General features: G+C 39.2%; 1 protein-coding gene across 1 annotated transcript in view; it reads left to right on the forward strand.

The window, feature by feature from the left end:
- Positions 1-24,223: 24,223 nt before the first annotated feature.
- lrrc17 (leucine rich repeat containing 17) overlaps positions 24,224-24,516 on the forward strand; it is a 30,811-nt gene continuing 30,518 nt past the window's right edge. The window contains exon 1 of the mRNA XM_059325435.1: positions 24,224-24,344. The gene's annotated coding sequence lies outside the window, so the exon portion shown is untranslated. The remainder of the gene's footprint in view (positions 24,345-24,516) is intronic.

A 24,516-nucleotide genomic window follows, 5' to 3' on the forward strand; every position in this document is an offset into this window, starting at 1 on the left:
GCTAAAACGTCCTCAGTTTTGGAGAAAAATAAATAAATAAGAAAATTCCACAAAATATGAGACCTGTTGATTTTGTGTGGAATTCCCCCTTTGTATTTTTTTATTTTATTTAGTTCTTCTTCTTCTTCTTCTTCTTCTTCTTATTATTATTATTATTATTATTATTATTATTAATAATAATAATAATAATAATAATAATAATAAAAACAATAATATCTATTTTATTTTATTTTTTATATCAATTTGCCTTTTTTCCTCTACTGATTTATTTATTTAATTTTCTATTATTAATTTTATTATTATGACTATATATTTATTTTTATTATCACTATTATTTTTTTCTTTATATTTTATGTGGCAGTTGTGTGTGGGTGGGATTTGATTTACAAAAATAAGGAAAAAACTAGTCAAGACATTGTATTTAAATGCATTCTGTACTCTGCTTCCTTTCTTGAATAAAAAAAATGGTTTTAAAAAGACTTAAAACTTAACTAATTTGACCAAATTCTTGAAGTTCATTTTTCTCCTGTAGGTGGGTTTAATGGCCTCGATGACTTGTTTGACCAGTTTCTACTTCTACTTCTTCTACTATCTTTCCAGGCAGATTAGCCATAGAGCCATATTGTTATGAAACTGTGATATAACCTACTTTGTTCGCTTCAAACTAGTCAGTGGAACGTGGCTTGATTTGCAATTATTTTGTGCAACATTTCAAAAGTTTGCTTTAGAATTTCGTCTGGATTGGGTCTTCACTAGATCCTTAGGAGAAGGTCTTCCATGTGTTGTGCTATAGTGAACAGTGTTTTTTAAATATTTTTTTCTTGAAACGTTTTTTTGCAATTGCCTACTGCGACCAAAAGTGACGCAGATGAGGCCTGTGAGTCTGAACCAAAACAGTAAATTTGAGGGTGGCAAAATCAAAACAATGGCTAAAAGAGGCTATAAAGTGATGTAAAGTGAAGGAGACGGCAGAGTTTGGTGATAATTCTCTGTCTGTAGTAGTTGTGTGATCAATCTTTTGTATTAAAATATCGCTTATAGCAGCTTTAAAGCATCACAAGCCTACACATTACAATGAAGTATATGAGCTCATTTTCCTCTTCTCCCTCTGCTATTGTGTCAAGTTACAGAAATTAAAATTACACATTATCAACATCTTAAACAAGCAAGGTGACCACATCATAAACACTCACATCTTTCAATGCAATGTGCAATAAACATTTCTGCACAAGCTCTTCCACTTTCCCAACTAGATTTTAACCAGCAACTCAAGCATTCAGGCTCACTCCAATTATTTTATATCCCCAAAAAATCCCCAAACTACTACTTTCCTTTGTTTCGTTTTCTATTTTACTAAATGTACAAACCACAGAGACAGACTATAATTTTCCTGGGATGCTGGTGCCATCTTGAAAAAGGCATGGTTCGTTTTTTATGGCAAGATATGCCATATCCACAACTGTTTTGTGTGTGTTTTTTCCCTCTCTGTGGTCAGAAACAGGCTTAAACCATTTCAATGTAGTTCGGAGGGTTTTCTGTTTAGTCCTCAGGAAGAAGGCTACACCCCAAAACCAAAATTACAGAGTAGAGAGCTCAGTCTGAAGGGGAGGGAGGGTGTGTGCAACGACAATGATGAAAACATTGGACCTTCAAAAGGACAATTAGGATCCCTTAAACATCTTAAAATCATAAAAAAATTGATCTGACTCTCTTGGAATTAGTCGCTGTTTACGTAAGTAAAACAAAAAGAGACAACAAACAGAGAAAATGTGTTTGTGCCTATATATTTCTGTTCAGAGACTACTTAAGCAAGATCACAGTGACCGGGTTTGCCTTAAGAGGTCATGACTCACTCTGTCGCTCTGTCTGCTCGTTCTCAGTAAAACCATTACAGTTTAGACCTCGAAACCGACCCCCCACAGCAAGCCAGTCCTCACGTAGTTACACGCATTCTCGAATCCTCCAGACTGCACTATTAATGGCCAGTTTAGTGGCTCTCCATAGTGAAATGAAGTGATGAAAAACACAACAGGGACTCAGGCCCGCCACTGGCCCAGATGACTCAAACTAGTGACGGATCAGACAGTGAAAATGGAAACTAACGTTCAAAAAAAGTTCTTTAAAAGCTGCAAGTGAACAAGTTAACACATGTGCTCAGTTGATGAGGAGATCATGGTGAAGATATGCAGTTCTGGGGTCAGCTACAGGCTCTCTCTGTGACCTTTGAACCCCCATTCAGCTGTGTGGGATGTTGGCCAATGTTTGAGCATGTGGCTATGCAGTTTAAAAGGCATGTACACACACACACACATGCACAATGAGAGCATGTCTGGACTCATGACCATTTGCTGTAAAGCATCATGTAGATTGCCTTTGAATTAGTACACAATGTGACATCAGAGTGGCAGCCAATGTATCTACTGTAATTTTGCCTATGTGGCACTGCTTTTTATTATACAATTCCCAATACACAACTTTTTAAAAATAATGAATGGCTGTTAAGGCGAGGTTTATATAGGTATTAGGTGTATATATTGCTATATTTCTCCGAAATTCACTAAAAGTTAGAGTTCTATTACAGCACTTAGTACCTCAAACATAGTCTAAACCTCATCATCACAGGCATTGTTAGAAAGCTCCCACTCTCTTGCACAATATTATGTGTTTTACATGTTCTATATTGTTGTTGATATGAATTAGGTGCAATATGTTGTCTTCAAATAGTCATTTCCATTAAGAATGTATGTAATATTAAAAGGCTGTTTTCTAAAAATGAGTTTTGTCTCATACTCTGAGCCATTAAATCTCAGCTTCAGCTACTCTTTCCTACACCAAACTTACCATTTTTATTTTATTTTTGTATTTTTTTTAAAGATCATTGGGCATTTGGGCATTTTTCCTGCTTTATTGAAAGTGACAGATAGAAAGGGGGAGACAAAGGGAGGACATGCGGCAAAGGGACCTGAGGCCGGATTCAAACCCAGGTCTGCAGCAAGACTCAGCCTTGATGGTACGTGCTCTACCAGTGTGAGCCCCCAGGACGCCCCATTTTTGGCCATTTTTAAGGCTTTATTGTGACAGAGAATACAGGGTGAAAGGGGGAACATGCGTGAAAGTGCTCTGAGTCGAATTCGAACCCAGGCCGCCCGCTCCCGAGGACAAAGCCTCTATAGTATGCGCTCAAGCAGGTGTGCCACTGGGACTCCCCACCATTTTTATTTTTCTAACTATATTCTGAAGGTTTTTACAGACGGATTTGTCTACATGTCATTCATACCCTGATTTATATGACATTTTGCACCTAAAAACATGACGACATTTTTTTTTATGGCTTTTGACAGTATTTTCTGATTTACGAAATGATCAAATAAGATATACTAATGTCCTCCTGTAAAAAAAAAAACTTTGAATCTAATACATCAACAAAATAAAATAATAACTTTATCCAATATTCAGATTTATGTAATGGAAATATATGCAAATTAGTGCATATGAAATGATTTCACACCTCATTTGCATATCTAAACGTAAAATTTTCTGAAAATTTGTAATGCAAAAAAATATTGTTTTAATGTAAATAACAAACTGGGAAAGTTTCATGGTGATACCTATAAGTTAAAAAATGACCCTAGTCACCTAGTGTCTCCCTTTAAATATGTGTTCTGATTTAACAAAATTCCTCACATCCTTTGCTTTTGCTTACAGTGCTGCTATATTGGGCCCAATTGCATTACACTCTGCAGGGAAAAATAGTTTTGCGGTGGTAAATGAAATGTGGGCTGCTTTTTGTTAAACCACTGTTAGAAAATATATAAATCAGTTTCCTGCAGAAAGACAACTTTACGAATGTCTCCACAGCTGGGACTGGTAACGTGTAGCACTTAAATTAGGAAATTATCTTATCAAACATAAAGATTCATTCAGCCATGTTTGTCTGATTGCACTCTTTGTGGGTGGCATTTTATCTTTAGGTTATTCAATACAGACAGGAAGCTCTGTATGCTTGTGAGATGTTTTCTATTGCATGTTGCTGTTGCAGGTTTCTGGGATTGTTATGATTTGGGGAAATGTCAGTCTGATCTATCAGATCAGAAAGGGATGAGTCAGCTACTTCCTCATTGGTGAAACACCTTAACTCACTCTCTTACTGTCCTGTATTCTAGTTTGTACTTTTACACTGTTTCTCTCTGAATCTAACCAAAAAATGCAAATTTTATGACTGTAATTTGAGTCTCAAAGTTATAAAATTGCAGTTTGCATGCATGAATAATATCCCCTTTTGTAAACTGCTTTACTGTAGCTGTAGTTTATATTGTCCTTTGTAGCCAGACTTCCAGAGGTTATAAAATTTTACTGTGTGCACATGTGTGTGTGTGTTTCTGTGTGTTCACAAACTCAATCAAACATAGCGAGACTTGAGTTTTGATTAAAACGATGCCTCGGTCTGTAACTCCTGAGACCATGGGATCTGTGTAAAACTGGTTTTCTTTAAGTGCAGATCCTCTGTAAAAAGACAGGGTCCAACTTTTCATTCATAGGCACTTTTATTGAGGTTTCTTTTCATTTTGGGGCCTGTATTATTTTCAAATAATGGACTTTATAGAATCGGGTTAGCTCACAGACGTTTTGGGTTGCAACCTTATAAAACTGAATACAGTGGTGGTGTCTATATTGCCTCTATAGATGATAGATCTATACATGACATACCTTTGTTTTTATGAGGTTTGTTCAGATACTGCTCCACAACAATTATTAAGCAAAATCACCCTTTGCCCTTTTTTTAACTTTTGTTTCTGATCTGTATTGCAAATCTTAACCTAGTTTTGTTAAATCAGATTATTTTTAATCTGCTGAGACTTTTTCATTTGGCTTTGAAGTCCTCAAAACCAACATTATATGTTGGTTGTTTCTACTCTCAAATGGGATCCATAAGTGCGCTTCCAAAAATAGCTGCTTTACCTGAAATTAACCTGCTCTCGGATGTGGCTCAGTTGATAGAGCGGTCACCCACAGATTGGAAGGTCAGAGGTTCGATCCCTGACCATGGCAGCCTACATGTCGAAGTATCCTTAAGCAAGAAACTGAACCTTAAATGGCTCCCGATGCTGCGTTCATCGGTGTATGAATTAATTCCCAATGGTGGCAGGGGCACCAGTGTGCCCTGGTAGCCTCAGCCAGCAGTATAAATGTGTGTGTGAACGGGTGAATGAGCGCAGTCTGTAAAATTGCTTTGGATAAAAAAGCGCTATATAAGTGCAGTCCATTTACCATATTAAATGTAATGGTTGGCATTTAAATTGTGTTGTTAATGTGGTTTGGATAAGATAAGATAAGTTAATCTTGTGAAACAGCCACAGTTTTGGTTTAAGCAACAAACCAACTTTCTAATGTTTGGACATAATTAGGCAGGATGACAGACAGTTTAAGAAGTAAAAAAAAATGCACTTAACTGCTGAGAGTGAGGTAGTTATATAGCATATACCGGAAGTGACCGGTGGGACATGACCCACCTTTTAGTCCTTTACACTCCACTCCTTTCCTTGCTTTCACACTCAGCAATAAAGTGCTGTAGAAATGACACATGGTGTTGTAAATAGAGGAAGGACAGGGACATTTTTTTTAACGATACTTCTGGATTTTATGGTCATTTTTGGCATTGCCACTCAGTTGTTTTAATACACTAGTTGAAAAATGTGCATTAAAACAGGTTGATGGAAACACACCACCCTGTTTCTCTTTGTACCGCTTTTCATCAATAAGCATGGAAACTTGTGATATCTTGTTGTGTCTTTTATGGACCACAAATACGGAGGATTGTGAATTTTCTCTGACCCCAAAAGATTTCTTTCCCGCTTATCTGCTGTTTTTACTTTTCACCACAAGCTGAACACGGGGGAGAAGTTCCAGTAAAGTAAGCCTAGTGGAACTTCGGTCTGCTTGAGAAAAAGGGAGGAATTGGAAACAAAATGCCAGAATATTATAAGTTAACCAGTTGTAAATCTTTTATAATACACATGAAAAAAATTAACACTATTTGGATGACCATGTGTAAATAAACAATGCTGAACATGTGAATAGATTGAATGAATATCCACTGACCTTAAGGGGCCTAGAGGGTGTGTGAGCCGTAACATAGAGTATGCCAGGACAGGAAACTGCGGTCACAGAGGTTGTAAACAAAAACTGGAAAGACAAAACAGGCAGGCAAAGCTCTGAAGCTGGCGCCTCTTCAGGGTTGACACAAATAAATGTTCACATACACAGACATACATATCATTATCATACTGCTCGTCTGTGCTGGAAAGCAGATGTTCCAATGAGAACTTGCCCTTCACTGTAAATCAACTTTAAGACGCACAATCAACATATTTCATTCAGACACACACACACACACACACACACACACACACACACACACACACACACACACACACGTGCATGGTAAAGTTTGACATAAATCACAGAGGCTTGGACTGAGATTTGAAAACAGCACAAATAGGATGCTCTTTAGTCAACATGAAACAGGAAGATTTGTTTGCATCACTATGGAATAATTTAAGGATCAACATCTGCCAGGGGACTTTCTGTCAGAGATGAATGTGTGTATTTATGGATGGGTGTGCAGGCATGTGTCCAGACCTGTCTATATTTACTTAACTCCTTAATATATATGTCTGGAAGAAGATTTAGAGAGAGGAACTTGGAGAAAATCGGAAAAGCAGAAATACTCATCAGGTGTGTTCAAAGACAATCCAGAGATAAAGTTTGTTTTAGCTAAGATTAGGCATGATGGATCCTCCCACAATGATAGATAGTGAGAGGAGAGGAGAGGAGAGGAGAGGAGAGGAGAGGAGAGGAGAGGAGAAGAGAGGAGAGGAGAGGAGAGGAGAGGAGAGGAGAGGAGAGGAGAGGAGAGGAGAGGAGAGGAGAGGAGAGGAGTGACTCTTTGGGGAACAAGCTGCAGAATAAAGGACTTTGTTCCCTGTTTTCCTGTCATTTTTTTACTGTTAGATCTCTGATCTCTGACATTTAATCCCAACATTTCTGTGGAAGTGGTATAAAAAATGCAATATTGTAGCACAATAATAGGAAAACATTAAATGTAATGCAACTGCAGTGAAAAGTAATATGCTGCATTTATAACTTTTTGTTTTTATGGCTAATTTATTTCTTGCCTTGCCTTTGACAGTAGTGAGCTTAGCCTGCAGCCGTCAGGACAGATGTTTGTGTTCCATTCTGCAGCTTCTCAGGTGAAACGTGCAGTGAAGGTGAAGGTGAAGGTGAAAAAAACAAACACATACTTCTGCAAATTCCCCAATATCTGGACACTAAATGAACCAGGTTAGAAGGACAGAATAAGTCTAGTCTACATTGCCTTAACTGAACTGGGAAGTACCATTGGAGGTGTCTCAGCAGGACCTGGAAAAAGAGCAGTGGTGTCTAAAATGTGAAGAAGTCAGTGAAGCTAAATGCTTCGTCAGTGACGTAAGTGAAAGAGTGCCAGAGACGTGCTAAAGGAGGCTAAAAACCTGTTGGAGCTGCTGAAAGAGGAGCTGCAGAATGAGCATAAGGCCAGTGAGACTCTCCAGACAAGTTTGAGCTGTAGTTTGACTCCTCTCGGTTCTTATACTCAAATACCACTTTCTGACCAACGCAAACTTAGTTCTAGCGTTGGGCTGGTGCTGGTTCTGGTTCGCAGCATGTTCATCTTGCAAACCTTCTCAGAACTATTTTTCTTTTCCAAAGGCTTGATAGCCACGTCATTACTACACTGTACGCATCTGCATACATCTCCGCTCTCCGCAAGCATAATAACATCAATGGCGGACTACATCGTCTCTTTACAAATGTTGCTCATGGCTTTGCGAGCCTACATTGGCATCTAAACATGACTGCAACACATTCGTGCTGCTGGTCTTGAATGCTATGGACGGCGATGATGTTCTTGTTAACACTGAACGTAAGATGTTGATGTTAGCCTTTGTTGTAAGCTAACGTAGCCCACTAAAGCTAGCCTGCTAACGCTAGCCTGTATCCATCACATTGCAGTCAAACAACTTAAATCAAATGAATGATACACGTTTTGTCTGGTCGTATTGGTTGGTTCGAAGTTCGAGTTAAGAGTTGGTGTCGCTAAAGTGTATTTAAGTTAACGTTAGGTAACTAAAACCAACACGGGATTCCTTCCTCGTGGTTGTTATCAAAAGAGGAAGTTTGTGAGTGTGTGTGTGTTAATGCACTACTATGTGACAGCTGCTATAAACAGCTGACAAAATTAATAAATGGCCCACAGAGTGGCAACCATCTGGTATTTCAGGTTAGGAGATAAGATTTAAAGCACCGTGTTGTCAAATGCATACTCTCCAGTTTTACATTTTTGGTCCGATACAACCTTCTGTCAGCTACTGGTTTCCATATATTTATCTGTTTTGGACTTTTATCCTACATTACACGTGATGTTTTTAAATAAGTTCACAAGTTTTATAACCCAATGTTTATTTAAAGTCCAATTTTGAGTATTTTTCCCCCAATCAATTAAATTTAAACAGTACTACATAATTTGTCCTTGCATGTTTTTCTGATTGGGCGTCCACATCAGCAGGATGACATCATTGGTCAGTGCCTTCCAAAACTGTTACAAATTGGGGCTGAGAAGTAAAACAGTTTTACGATGTGATAACAGGTTTATTTTTATTTTAGGGAAAGATGATGGTCTGGATTAAAATTAGTCATTAGTCATGAGTACAATTATAACCACAGTTGAAGTTATGTAACTCCTTTAACAGGTACGTAGTGGGTTTTGACACTCCTGGAGTTCGGCGTGACTCTCTGTGCTTCAGGTCAGTGTCTAAGGAGCAGTAAGAAAGGAGAAACAATGGAGGATGAAATGTGAACAGTGAGATGGTAAATGGGAGGTGAAGAGCAAAGGAAAAGGAGGAGGACAAGAAGTTACAACACAGAAGCTCACAAAAAGGATGAACCTGACAAAAAGGATGAAGAAGAGGGGATCTGAGTAGAATATGTGTATTATGGGCTCTGCAAATGGAAAATTTAGATTAGGAAAGGAGGGCTACAGAGCAGAGGAGGATCTTGTACAGTCATATTTTATCCCCTCCATGGAATGAGCTGATGCATCCAGTTTGGCTCACACAAAATGTTATCAATCTACTAACTCACGCTGTCACAATTTGACAGGTGGTTATTATTTAGTTGTTGCATGTATAGTTTTACATTAGAAATAAAGATGCTTCACGTTTGTATTTACTGCAGTGATGAAGGATTTGTAGAGTGTAATGTACCCACTTGCCAAATGGAACACTGATACTGGATGATTACATCCAATGGAAAATATTTTCAGTAATAACTGCCAATGGTTTTCAATGAATGACTCCATCCATGCATGTTATTAAAGTGTATTTAAGGTATGATAAGGTAACTGAAACCAAAAGAGAACGTCTGTCCTCTTAGACGTTATTTAAGTTTTTGAGTGTGTGTGTTTATGCACTACTATGTGACAGCTGCTATAAACAGCTGGCGACATTAATAAATGGCCCACAGGGTGGCACGGCATCAAAGCACCGTGACACACCGCAGCCCCTATTTAGCAGCTGAGGTTTATGGTGCCGCCGTCCTATTAAATCACAGATTGCAGCTTTAGAGAGAAAGTTAGAATCACTATAAAAGATCCAATTAAAGAAACATGCAGTTAAACAGATGTTTCTCTAACATCTGTTTAAGTGTTCTTTGTGTCTACACAGAAAATGTTTCAGCCATGTTTTTCAGTTGTCCATCTCATGTCTGAGTCTGATGGAACAGGTTTATTCTTGATCCGGATGTACACGTGACCCAAAGCATATAACAAGTCAAAAAGAGATTTTGTATCACATGTATTATGTCCTTTTTTTTGAAGTATTCTAAACAAGACACTGAACCCTGATCTGACCCTGACCTTTGACCTCCTTGTATAAAAACATGTATCTTCACCACAAGTTTGTTTCAGCCCCCAATGAATTAAAAAATCCTCATACAACCTCCTGCAAGTGAAAACTAAGTGACTAAGTAAAATTAAGTGTCTACTTGTAATAACATTGAGGTTACAGCTGCATAAATTTTAATTTTGCATCTACTCATCCACCACCTCTCACATCTGACACAGCTGTATAAACAAGCTTGATGCCTTGAGAAAACGGTGCTCAATTTAGAATTTAATCATTTCAAACACTGAATAATGTCCCATGGTTGTTGCACTTAGAATGGCTGTGGACAATGCTAAAATGTTAATCTTGTAACCCATCCACTATCAGGTGACGATCTAGCCAAAGACAATGGCCAATATCTCTGGGGTTCCAGGAAAAGCAAGCAGATATCCAGATAACAGATAAAACATATTCAGGCCAATCAGAAGGTATTTACTTATGAATGTAGATAAAATTGCGTTGTCTTCTGACTTGATCTTTGCTTGTGTTGTATGAACTGTCACATGTATGTAGCTCTGGATAAAAGTGTCGGCTAAAATGACATTGTAGAATTGTAGCAAAAAAGAGCTAATATAAAACATATTTGTCATGAGACAATATACTTCCAAGACTGCATTTTCACCAACAAATTCCACCCCAACCTCTTTCCTATGCTGACTTTGTTGCTCTTTGTACTACATATGTGACTTTTTTGTTCCCTTCTGTCGTAATTAGTCTGGCCACAATAGATGTTAATATGGGTCACAATAAAATGCTTGTGCAAATGACCTGTCTTATTTTTATTAGGGACCGAGCATTACCAGTGCGAGGCCCCTATTGTTATTGGTCTGTCCTTCCCAAAAATGAATCGCTAATTTGGAAGCTTTATCATATTCAAAAACTCACCATATTTGGAATAAACGTCAATCTCACGTGAAATTTACGTATTCTAGTGTTCGCGGGAATGGGCGTGGCAAAATGACTCACTAGCGCCCCCTAAATGTCATTATTTCACACTGGTTTGTCGTAGACACACAAAATTTGATACATACGTGTATCATGGGAGGACGCACCAAAAAGTCTGGGGAAGCTATTCTCTAAAACGTACAGGAAGTCGGCCATCTTGGATCGAATATGGCATTTTCCCCATTTCCACCCTGCATACGAACTCCTCCTACAGATTTTATTCAACATTGTTTTGCTTTCTCTCATTACCCTTCATGTATCCAGCACTAGATTCCCAAGAAACATTTTCCAAGTTTAGTCATGCTCAATTTTCAATAAACAGGCATTACTAATTTGCAAAATATCGAATGTTGCTTTTACTCTAAAAATTATAGTTTGTTATGTTTGTGATATCACACAGAAGCTTGTGACATTTGGAAATGATTATGATTGCATATTTCCAGAAGCTTAGTTTGTGTGTGTGTGTGTGTGTGTGTGTGTGTGTGTGTGTGTTTGTGGTACACACAGAATAGAGTTACGGATCTCTGGAAAATATATAGCATGACTTGTGAGATCATTTCAACAACAAATCATTTTGGCTCCTCAGGGCAGTGACATACCACAAAATATCAGCCAAATAACGAAAGACAGAGATGTGAGTTTCCTCTGTTATTAACAGGGCAGTGGTTGCGTTGTGTTTGTACTTCATCTGTGATTATGGTGACACCTGGTTGTTCTGATTTTATGTGTTCTTTAATTTCAGCCCAGCAGAAGTCAGTTCAGATGAATCATAACCAACTTGTTGAGGCAACAGAGAGCCTGAGCAAGCAGTATGGCTTCAAGAAGAGGTTGGGGTTGGAAAATGGGGGGAAAACAAAATAGATTGTATGGAGTGAAAGTATAATGGAAAAGTACTGATAATGGTAGCAAAGCTCCTATTGCATTACTTCGAAGTGAAACATGATGGCAAACTCCTGTGTCTCAAATGGGCCATGCACTTAATTATGCTTTACTTAGAGCCTTCATCTAAATTAAACAGGGGAGTTAATTAAAAATGAACCCCTGTACAGTATGCTGTAAAGCTTTACATTTAATATCGGGTTCTATGAGGACTGATTCGCTTTTGGAGCCAGCCTCATTCGAGTAGTTACAAAGTCTTGTGATGTGAAAAGACAGATGAGCAGCTGTGGTATGCACTGGCAGAAGAACAGTTTTGGACAGTGCTGGTCTTCATTTTACTGTCTGCTTGGTAACAGGAGGAAGAGCAGGAGGTCCCAGTCCTGTAAATAAGCTTTGGCTGAAGGATGAATTACACTTTTAGACTGAAGTGACCATTTAGTCATGGTTACAGAGGAGCAAAATGAGACGACTGTTACAAAGAAGCAAGTGACATAACATACTATATCTTTAAGAGTGCAAAGAACCCCATGTGTCCTGAAGTTGCAGTGACTCTGTTCTGACTTCCTCACCCTGTCCTTGAAACAGGAAACTCTGCAAAGGAAACAAATTTCAGCTGCTTGTATTTGAACAGATTTTTCCATCATAACCCAGAGCACATGACCATTGATGAGTGTTTGATCATAGATCAAAATCACAAGCTTTGTCCTCAGGCACAGCTCCCTCTTCACTACCAGTCTGGTAAAATGTCAATCTGCCTTCCACCCATTGCAGAGAACTGCCTTTAATTTCAAATTTGTTATTTTTGTCAGTTACAAGCTACTGAAACATGTGTCATAGACTGGTCAATGTTGTAAACTGTCAGGAAAGACTTGGAAACACATCATCCCTCACTGGCTTCCCACCCATTAATACTGTGATTAATATTTGATTGTGTTGGGGATTGAGGGGCTTCTTAACAAGCTTTGAGAGGGTTTTGCCTCCAACAAAATCTCCAACCTAAACGACAGAATAGGTCATTTGTTAATACCACAGCCTTCAGCCACTTTCAACTTGAAAAAGAAAAGTGACATCACTTTACATCTCTTGCGCCACACAGGCTCAGGCAACTGTATTAGGTTTGTGTCTCTTTGAATGGGTCACAAGGTTGCAACATAACTGATATGTTGTCATTAGCTAAATTAAATTTACTCTTTGGAGGGGCTACCACGAGGACTTCCATCTCATGGCTGATTCCATTACATCAGCAAAGGGTGGAAACAGTGGAACCAGATATTTAGCACATTGGAGTATTTATTATGGGTCTTTAGCTGAAGTTTAGGATCCTTAAGGTGATTGAAACAATTTCAACTAAAACGTAAGACAATTCAGAGCCAGAGAACACATCTGTATGGATACTCTGTAGCCTGCAGCTCATTGCGACAGTAAGAGATAGCCAAATCCTACTTAATTCCCAGGACATTGAATGCCTCAGCAACACACTCATTCAGCCAGTGGGTGACAAGTACATACATTTACAGGAATAAAACTAGTTTTGGGTACATTTAGGAGAACACTAAATTGACTCAGCATGGGTTGCGGGATGAAAACTTGAGGTATTGGAAAGTTTTTTCAGATCTAATTTAAACCAATCCTCCCCTGATATTCTCCATACAGACTCCAATAAAGAACACATCATCCTTCTGCAGCAGAGCAGAGGGGGCAAAGATTCCTAAGTCAAAGCAATTATGCCTGAAAGAAACTGCCAAGATGTTATTTTCACTCTTTCCAGGATGCTGTCATGTGGGCTTTCTCTTTGTGCAGCAGTGTTATAAAGTAATATGGGGTGATAGGATATTCCTATAGAGTTCACACAGTCTTTGAGCAGAGTTGCAAAAATAACCAGAGCCAGGTAGAACTCTGACAGCTATGCAAATCACTAAACTGGCAAGCACAAGATTGGAGTATGCTTGAAATGAGCTAGTTCAGAGAAGCAAAGCATACTTTCTCAAACATGCCTGGCCAATTGCTGTTGTGGAGTGAGTGTTATTGACAGATTGTCGGGATCGGAAAGTTACAGAAGTTAATGCAACCTCCCAGATTCTGATGTTGAAAGGGTTAGGGCAGAGATACAGTCAGATATGTGCTCTGTTGGGAGGGTCTATGGTGTAAAAAAGTGGGATTTTCATGCCTTTTTGATCATGAAGCAGGTCTCGGTGCTGTTTAAATGCTGTGTATCAAATCACTAAATCCACAGTGAAATGCACACAGTCCCTTTCCAGAAACTGTGCCTTTAAATGAGGACTTCCATAAGTTTGGAACAACTATGGTTGTTTCATGCTTCTTATGGTCAGCGCGGTTGGTGAGGTTGGTGCGCACGGTCCCCGTAAACTTTTGTTGGTCATACTGATTGGGGTCAAAGCAGCTCCAAGAACGTAACTATTCTATTCTCTGTAGTGTTACTGAGTCGTTTTTAGTCATTTTTCAACTGGTATATATGCACTTCTGAGTCCTGTAGCTGCACAGATCAATGTTTAGACCCTCTGCAGACCCTCCTACCCAGTCACCCAGACTGCCATTGCGCAATATCAGCCCTCGCTGACCGCAAAAAGCACTGAAACATATTTTTACATTAATTTCCACTGCTGCAATGATGGTGCAAAGACGCTGAGAGCCCAGATGCAGAAGACACGGAAATACTGACCAATCAGAGCAGACTTGGCTTCTCAGGAGATGGAGCTCAAAGAGACAGGCACTAAAGAGGGGGAAGTCAGAAAAATAAAGTGTTTTATTTTACATTAAAGCATGTTCTATCTACAAATTACAGATATGAAAATGAGCATAATACGCCCCCTTTAAAGCACACTAACACGATACTTCCACTTTCTTCACCATGTTAACTTCAGTTCCTTCTCATTTCACATGGGGCTGATACTGCACATTAAAGACTTGGATGTTGATTCTCAGTGGGATCAGCACAACTGGCAACTATTTAACATTATAGGGAGTAAACTGATTCAAAGAGATAAAGAGCTTTATAACACTATCCAGAAAACCTACAATAACTGCCATTTGCAACTTGCGATCAGTATCCTCCATATTACCTTTGGAACGGTTAAATAATCAAAACATTCAAACATCATACTTGTAATTCATGCATGAACATGCAAGAGCCCTGCTAGACTGACTAATGTTTTTGCAATTTGTGAATGACAGTTCTGTTATCACTTGCAATGTGCATGTTATCATTGCTCACAATATGTTTTTGTTAAGGGGGAATACAGATACGCTCAAAGTGTTTTTCTTTCTGGATGGATTACTCAGTTTTGTTTGCGTAATTAAATCCAGAGAATTCTTTTTATTATTTTGGCAAGATACATGTAAGGGAGTGAAGGGACAGAAGGACAGAAGTGGCAGCACAGATCAGGATGTGTGTTTTTGTTGGATTCAACTTTCTTATTTCTGTGTTCTCAAAATCATTTCTGGAAAATGCCTGAATCTTTTTTTCCATTTTCAGCTTTTATGTTCACTTGAATTGTTCCAGCCCCTAGACTTCTTTATCAAACAAAATGTGTTTTTTGGGGGTTTTTTGTGTTATTTTTGGCAGATCATGCATAGAAAGAAAGAAATTGGCCCTAATGCTCAAGGACAAAAAACATTTTTTTTTAGGCCCACAACTAAAAAACATAGAAAAAGGAACAATGAATATAGTGTTTACTATCGAATGACTTGTTTGTCAATGAAAGAAAACAAAAAATCATAAAAATCACAACATTTAAATAACAAATTTGATTTTTTTTCACATAATCCTTGAAATCCTCTTTAAAATTACAAAAGTCTTCATAAGTTAAAGTCCAAGAAGCAGCCAAACCAAATTCAAATGAGTTTAACATGCATAAATCTTTATTTTCTTCCAGCCACTGAAAACACGGTGCTTCCTTGGACTAATGTTTGCTTGGCAGGGGAAGTTTCCGGTACTGGATAACTTGTCTTGCTGACCTCGCTCTGCACTCCCCTCAGGGAGCTACAGCTATGTAGCCTCGGGGCTAATGCGACTTTAATTTAGGCTTTTGTCTCGTCTGCTATGAGTTACGCAGGCCAGATTTTGACCTATAGGCTGTTTATTTAAGTCTGGAGATCAATTTGGAAACGCAAGTTGTAGCCATTAATATGAGCTTGCTTTTGCATAATTGTATCACTTTGAGTCCACTGAGAGGAGAATCTCTCTCCACAGGGAAAAAGACAAACATATTCTCTCTCTGTCTGGTTATCTTATCACTTTAGGGAGAACAGCTCTGCAGTAATGGTGATAACTCTGAAATGGGATATAGTCATTACTGGCTACAGAGAGCATGATGATGAAATTGTTGACTTGACAGTTTATAGCCATTAAAACAGATAGTATTTTCTGTCCAGGGCTTATTACTGTAAATTGTGTCAACCTCATACAGGGGAGTGAGGGTTTTTTCTCACTGATGTTTGTTTGAACTCCTGATACAGTCACTGGATATACAGTAGCTATAGTACAGGAAAAAGACATATTCTTAAATGTAACAGTAAGGCACATCATTGTGAAATGCTTTAATATTAATGTTAAACGTCCTTTAAAGCAGTACTTTTTTTGTTTTTTTGTTTTCTCTACTTGAGAAGATGCTGTAATCCCAACAATGGCATAATATCAAGTCAGAAGTCCATGTAGTCAACATTATATGAACAGCAGGTATGGAGAAACATAAGGTTTTAGTTGGAGTCATGTGTCATGTGACCATCTGATAATATATAGTCAATATATAATCAATAGTCACTCTTCTTTTAGCCCTGCTTTGGTCTCATGGACTCCCAATGGTACCTAGTCTCTAATCAAGGACGTAGCACAGAAGGAGTACTCCAACACATGGCAAAGATCAGATCCCAATAATCAAAAGGCGTTTATTCTGAAACTAGGTCGATACACAGGCAGTCGCACAAGCAAAGGTATCCAAAATGAACGACAACGAACCGACAACGAGACAACACACAAAGGGGGTTATACACAGGGCTAATAGGGAGTGATGAGAAACAGGTGTGGGAGACACAATCAGGGATCAAGTGCACACAGACGAGTAGGGAAACGGGGCAGACAGCAACCTGAAACAGAGATGGGGGTGAGTGATCACAAAATAAAACAGTGAACACAAGACATGGAACATGAAGGAAAAATAAAATATTTAACAGTGGAATGATGACATCTCTGTCCTATAATATTATGCTTGCTGATGTTCTTTCACTGGTGGTGGTTTCGCTCCTAATTTCCACGCCCCATATTTTGCATTCTCATCGGCTTTAGGTTGGCGATCTCCAAAAACTCAGCAGGTAGAAAATCAGGGTTAAAATCATGTGGGGTAGACTCGATAGGGTAAATATCTGGCTTTCTAGCTGATGTTCATCAGCTAGTTACTAGCTATGGCCTTTCAGCCTGGTCTGACTCCCAACTCATCAGATACCAACACTTTGTCTTGGCCCTCATCCCCGATGCACAAGGTATCCTATGCATATACAGGTGCATCTCAATAAATTAGAATATCATGGCCCCAACCAGAGTCATATAGATGGACATACTTTTCAGAGGCCAACATTTCCATATTAAACTTACTTTTTAAAATTGGTCTTTTGTAATATTACATTTTTTTGAGACACTGAATTTTAGGTCTTCATTAAATGTAAGCCATGATCATTAAATTTGAAGAAATTAAATAAATTAAGACATGAAATGTTTCATTCTGTGTGTAATGGATCTATATAATGTGTTATTTCCACTTTTTGAATTGAATTACTGACATAAATAAACTTTTCTATGATATTCTAATTTATTGAGATGCACCTGTGGCACCAGACTTTTGGTTGATTGTATTGTCAACACTTGGGGTAATATTGGATGCTTACAGTGACCCAGGAGATCAGTGTCCAGTATGAAACTTTTATTTAAGTTTTTTCACAAAAAAATGAGCGCAACGAGCATGAACCAAAACCGTTATTGTGAGTGGTGGTCTCTAAAATCCAAAATAATGACCTGAAACATGCTTAACATTTTTCCACACTATTATCTGGCATATAAGAGATTCCACTTTATTACACAACAGCAAGATAACTTACAGTATGATGGGATACATTTATCATCTGTGGCTCACAAATTGTGACAGCAACAGATGATAAAAATGTATCCACACCATCTCCTTTCACCCTCCTGTTGGTCTGGATTAATGGCACTCATTACTCTAAACACACAGTTACAGTTAAGTCATTTTTTTTGTCATTACAGAACAATAAACTACAGCCAGACATGTTATTCTCTTCTTTGACACCTATTTAGATGTATTTAATGTCTCCTTTTATTTATCCTTTCTACACCCAGCCTCCATTTGTCTCTGCAGTCCACTGTAGCCAGATGTTATGATCATTTAATCCAACATGACACCCAGACACAGATTGTAACAGTCACCCAGGTTTATTATGTGATACATCCTGTAGATATGAGGACGATTTTACTTGCTTTTGTCTTTCTCTTCATGTTTTCTTTCTTTTTTCCTTCTTATCTTTCTCTTGTGAATCCTTTATTTGTCCAGATGTAAACTGCACTCAGTAATGCATAATTGTAAGATAACTTGTATGAGTAAGAGTGTGAATATTAAGTGTACCATTAACTTTTATTCCAGTCCTCTTTCATTGCGTCTATTCATTCTTCTGGCGCAGTGAAGCGGAGAAGAAAATAAGAAAGAGAAGAAGGGGGAGAGTGTTAGAGAAAGAAATTATGCAGAACAAATAAATCACCACCAGGAGAGGAAAGAGGGGGGGAAATGACACACACACATACACAGTTAGAAGAAGGAGATATATATAAACAGTAAGAAAATGACAGTGAGAAGAAAAAGACAGAGAAAATAAAGAAGGGAAAGAGGATGACATGCTTTCCTCATCTCAAGAGTGATTAATGCTTGTTGTCTTTGAAGTGAGCAATTACCTGCAGAGCATGGGCTCAATCACTGCTGCAGACTTTAATAGGAGGGACTCAGAGTACGGGGCTTTGATTAAACGGGATTTAAGTTTATAGCCAGAGCAGATGGAGATACAAGGTCATCTGGTTTGTCTAAATAGTTGCATCCGTGCGGCTGCGTATGTGTGTACATGTGTTGTTCCAATGCGTTTCCAGCCTGTTGTGGATTGTGGCCAGGTAGAGGAGCATGGGACACAGTCTGGGAAGCGTTCTTCTTGTCTGTCTGCGAATCGGTCTCTCTCCAACAAAGAGAGACAAAGAAGACAGAGGGAAGTTAATTGGTAAAACATGTATGGGCTGGATCGAATAAATAGTGTCCCATAGCTGATACAAAAAATGAGAACCTCTCATCTGCACCCAGGAAAGAAAAGATTACTCCATCGATCTCACATTGCACTCCTATAATACTCATAAAAGACAAAACAAGTCCATATTGATGCAGCAGGACGACGATTCACACACAAATTGAAGAACGAGTCTTCTGTGTGTGTCCTCTTTGGCAGCAGGGGCGTGTTTAAGGAGGCTCCTGAAATCTGATTGGTCACTCCAGGTGCCACCCCATTGTCCGAAACGATGATTGGTAATCTGCCCGGTCTCAGGCTTTTTTATTTTAATTTTATTGGTACTTTTTTGATACTGTGACTGTATTAATGAATGTGCATAGTTTTCTTTGTATGTAGCCTAATAAACTGATCACTGCTGGGTGTGCACCACTTCTTTTTCCTGGGATTGTCGCTACAGATACCTGATTCCTGATTGGCCTGTAAATGCAAAGACTTTCTTCAGTGTGGGCCATGGGCTCAATCACCATTGTGTTGCCTCATACAACAATATTCATTCATTTAAATGAAAATCTTCAAGAGTATTACTTTAAAGTCTATCTCCAGGTTATGTTTTAAGTAAATAATCAGCTATTTCTAATATTTTGTGGTTGTCCATCACTGTTTGTGCTAGGTTGACCAGTGAAAGAGTAGAGCAGACTGGAGCTCCGTGGCCGGACCACAATCTGCAGACTGCAAATTTTTTTTTTGCATTTGGTCCCTTTTGTCCTTTAAAAGAAACATTGGAGTTATATAGAACATATCTGAGCCTCCAGATGCAGATGAGGAGTTTATTGTACACCTACTAGCAGATACATCAGAATGGTAAGTGCAGTTAGCATCTTTATGCTGTGTGTTAGCTTAATAGCCAACGTCACTGATGGAAGCATCGTAGCAGATATTATTGTATGTTTCACAATGTGTTTTCACTCTCTGAACGGACAACTCCACTCTCCGCACCAGGTTTCATATTTATTTTCATATTTCTTCTGGACCTTTGCATATTAGACAACAATTGCCTGACAAAGTAGTGATGTATTGTGTAAATTTAAATCTCAGATTTTTTAGAAAAGTCCACAGACATCTCCCCCTTCAGTATAGGAAAGGGAAAACACCTCTCTTGTGAGAAAATTTAACATCAGACATTTTAGGGGACATAAACATTAAACATTTAGATTTTTTTGGCCACTTGGGGGAAAGAAAATCAAGTTGTAAACAACTTTTACATATTATCACCTTTCAAGTTGATATTATAAACTCAGTTTGTGCCTATTCACACTTCTAACAGACATAAAGCAGCAATGGCATTCATTCAGTCATACTTCTGGCCACTTGCTCAATCTTTGTATTCTGTATTCACTCTTTTTGAAGCTTTGGCTCGGTCTCCATCAACTCCTGAGGGGAAATGTCTGCGTCTTGAGCATCTAAGTGCGCCCCGTGCTCGACAGTTTATCGTTGAGAAGGTTTTTATAGCTTTTGTGTGATGAGCTGTCTGTTACATCTGGAAGCAATGTCACTTCTGACATCAATTTAGACACTTGGTCTGGACCAAGTGTGCAGTAAAGAAATGCACTGTAGCCAGCGCTGACAGTATGTTTTCCCTGTGGCGAAGGCCGGAATTGCAGGAAATGCAGCTTTAATTAGAGGGCAGTTTCTCATGTTTACATTACGTAACTGCCAACCACTCTCCAAAGCATACAATTAAAATAAATTATAATGGCGTTTAGATGGATTTTCTACCTCCCAGGGAACCGTTGTGTTTCCATTCATTTCAAAATAGTAACTTGTGCAGACTTGCTTTGGTTTGTGCTTTGTTTGTTGATGTTATCAAGCACAGATAGTGGGTTTTTAAAGGTTTAACAAAAGAAGCATTGAAAGTCCCCTTCCTGACAAAATCATGGTCATGTTCACACATTGTGCTTTCATCAAAGATTTATTTAGACATTTATGCAGTACACAGAGGCTATAAAATGTCTTAAATAGATGCAATGGGTTCAGAAGTCGACCTGGCTCTTTGAAGAATGTGTTTGAAGCATTTTTAACAAGGTACTCATCCTTCATCTCCCCCCTGGCACCACAGCTGGCCTGGCACACGACCAGCCTTTACACTCATCCCCGGGCATGGACGTACACACAACACACACTCAGACACAAGCGTGAGGTTAGGTCTGAGAGAGAAAAGGCATTTTGCAGCTTACTTGAATGTTATTTTGTATTTTATTTCTGTTTTGTTGGGTTTCCTGAAATGCATGCATGCTTTTGCAGATATGTGTGAGGGGGAGATTAAAGATCGCCGCTAAACAGACAATTGACTGTTTTATAGCCTTGGCAGATAGCACCCCAGGTCTCCAACCCAGCTCCTCCTACTTACTTAAAACAGTTGTTCTTGTTTAAGTGCCCTCAAGCCGTTAGAAGTGTTTGGCAGTAAACAATCCATTTAAGCCAGCGCAGAATGGTGGCCCTAATATGGAGCTGTTTCACTCAGTGTTGATCCAGAGAAGAGACGAGCAGAGAAGAGAAGACAAGAGCAAGCAGCAGTATGTTGATTAGCAGGGATTACTGTCCTCTGGCTCCATAAAATTATACAGAATGCCCCTTACTAGCAGATGAAACTATTCGTGTGGGAGCTGTTTTGTGTCAAAGCGGCCAACTGGTTCATGTTAGCAACAAGTGGAAGAAATTGTGCAGCCACTGTGGGAATCTTCTGTGCTTCATAAGTAAATATACAGATGTACTGCAGTGCAAAACAATTACACAGAATTTATCTCCAACGAGACACCAGAGGCCTGTACTATGAAGCAAGTACCAGGGTATCTTTTCGTTATCCAGCTTCACTAAGCATAACAACTGCAATCACAGTCCTACAACGGTAGCAATCAGCTCAGTAAGTCAACGCAGGGTTATCCAATCTAGCCATGAGACACAAGTAAATCTAACTATAATCAAATGTGTTTATTCCATGAGATAAATGTTTTGCTGAGATGCATTCTTATGACATTTTTAGCCACCAAATCAGACAAATAAATTGAAAGTTGTGCCAGAATCCAGGACAGCTTGGTTTGCTGTGGTTGGTGGGCAGTGCTGTTTTCAACATGGCACCAAAAGTTCTCATTTTACAGGTAAACAGTTCTCTGGAATGTGTTCCTGAAATTTTTTTTAGGTGTTCCCAGCTGAGATCAAGATGAGATATACAATCCCTCCAGCGTGTTCTGGGCCGACCCCCAGGCCCCTTACCAGTTGGACATACCTGGAGCACCTATAAAAGGAGGAGCCAAGGAGGCATCCTTGCCAGATGCCGAACCATCTCAACTGGCTTCTTTCAACACCCTCGCAGCTCCTTCCAGATGTCTGAGCAACTCACTCTATCCCTCAGGCTGAGATATATGGAGATATAGAGAGAACTAACTGGGCAGGAGCGATGCTTTTAAACATGTTGATTTGTTATCTTGATCTTCTGTAGCACCATAAGTTACAATGATGATGTAGCTGGTTTGGTAAGAAGTGAACCAACATTATAACCCTGAAAACCCTAAGTTAAACCTAAAGTTACCTTAATAAACCCCACATCCTGCTTCGTAGTACAAGCCTAAAACATGACAAGAAATGTCAAAGAAATCAAACAGAACAAGTATTCGGTAATAAGCTAAAGATGTGTCTTAGAACATTTTAAAAATGGCAACTAGAGTCTCCAAAGTCTCATAGGGCACTTTTAGAGCCCAAGTTTGTTTGGTTGGTCTGAATCAGAGTGAAATTGATACCTTTAGTTTGCATAAATGTAAGATAAAAAAAAAAAAAAAAAAAAAGATTTGCAGAGGGGCGTGTACGAAGGCATAGGGTTGGAAATATAGTTGCAATATTATTTCTTATTGGTTGGAAAGTTGATGTTGATCTGTCGTGCCAAAGAATCTTTTCTCCTTTGGTTGATCTGAATGATTTTATCAACATCATCGGTTTTGTGGACCATCTCCTGTATGTGTTCTCTGGCCCAGATGTCAATCGAGTGTTTTGGTTAATTTCCTGTAATTGGGTTGGATTATGTTCATAGTGCAATCACACCGCAAGTGCAAGTTTTGTTTGGAATTGGACCTAGACCTTTTCTCGCAGGTGGTCTTGGACCGGTTGTTGTTGTACGATTGGAGTGTTCACAGGCAACCAAATGAACCATAACAAGGATTTAACCGCACCAGAGTTTGATGGAAACTGACTAAATTTTAAGTTGTGAAAGCCCCTTAAGACATACCCTCTGGGAACCATGAATTTCAATACAAAATTCTATGGCAATCAATCTGATAGTTCGTGAGATGATTCAGTGTGGAGCAAATTGGTAGATCTTGTTGCTAGCATGACTAAACAGTGTCAGAACAGAATACATCAATGTATAAGTGCTTGGTTCCACCTTTTGTACAACTGTAAAGTAGTGCAGTCTAAATGATGGGTAGCAAACTGTTTAGAAAACCTTGTGAAACCACAAGTGTTGCCTGCAACATGCATGGTAACATCGTTTAAGGCCTAATAACAAAGAAGAGATCTTCCACTGAAGCAGCGATCAAAGGCAGATGTTGGAAATGGACCGAGGCTATGGAACAAAGCTGCTAAGATTTAAGGCTGGGAGCATGACACCGCACACACCCAGGTGGGAGAGTGTTTTGCCACCCAGATGCCCAACCTCTCTCCCTCTCAGTCCATAAGGCCAGTTAGCAGCATATCCTGGAGGAAGTCCATTGGTTTAACAGGGGGGGACCAGTGAAGGGGTTGCAGCCCTCCTACACGTGTGTGTTTGTGTGTGTAATGCTAAACCAGACACAGCCTTGTGGCTCCTTTGAGAATCAACTTTACTCTGCTCACAGTCTCGCTCTCTCCCTCTCTCCTCACATTCTCACTGTGATCCAGCTGAGTGGGTGAAAAGCAAGAAGAGAGAGAGAGAGAGAGAGAGAGAGAGGGAGGCAGCTCGTATAAGGTAGTAGTCAATCACTCAGCACAGGCAGCCAGAGAGAGAGAGAGAGAGAGAGAGAGAGAGAGAGAGAGAGAGAGCAAGAGATTGGAGAAGGAGCCAGTCGCTCGTCCCTCACTCCAAGCTCTAAGTTTATAGGCAGCCAGGCAGATTTTCTTGGCTTAGACGCAGCGCTCATGACAGGATTAGGAGCCGGGGACGCGGGACCAACCGGAGATCTGCAGGTCCTAGTGGACGAGCCTGGGCCAGATTCTCTTCCTGCACAGGTAGGACTGAAACCTTCATAATGTAACAAAGTGCATCAGATCTGCTTATCTCAAAAAAAAAAAAAAAAAAAAAAGATTATCCAGCTTCCCAATCCTTCCTGATACCATTTTCAATTCGAAGGATTTTTTTTTTGGCAAGTAATGTTTGGCACCACACTTTAGTTCATAGTGA

This window comes from Centropristis striata, chromosome 22 (genome assembly GCF_030273125.1).
Source record: "Centropristis striata isolate RG_2023a ecotype Rhode Island chromosome 22, C.striata_1.0, whole genome shotgun sequence".
In the NCBI taxonomy this organism is placed as follows: Eukaryota; Metazoa; Chordata; class Actinopteri; order Perciformes; family Serranidae; genus Centropristis; species Centropristis striata.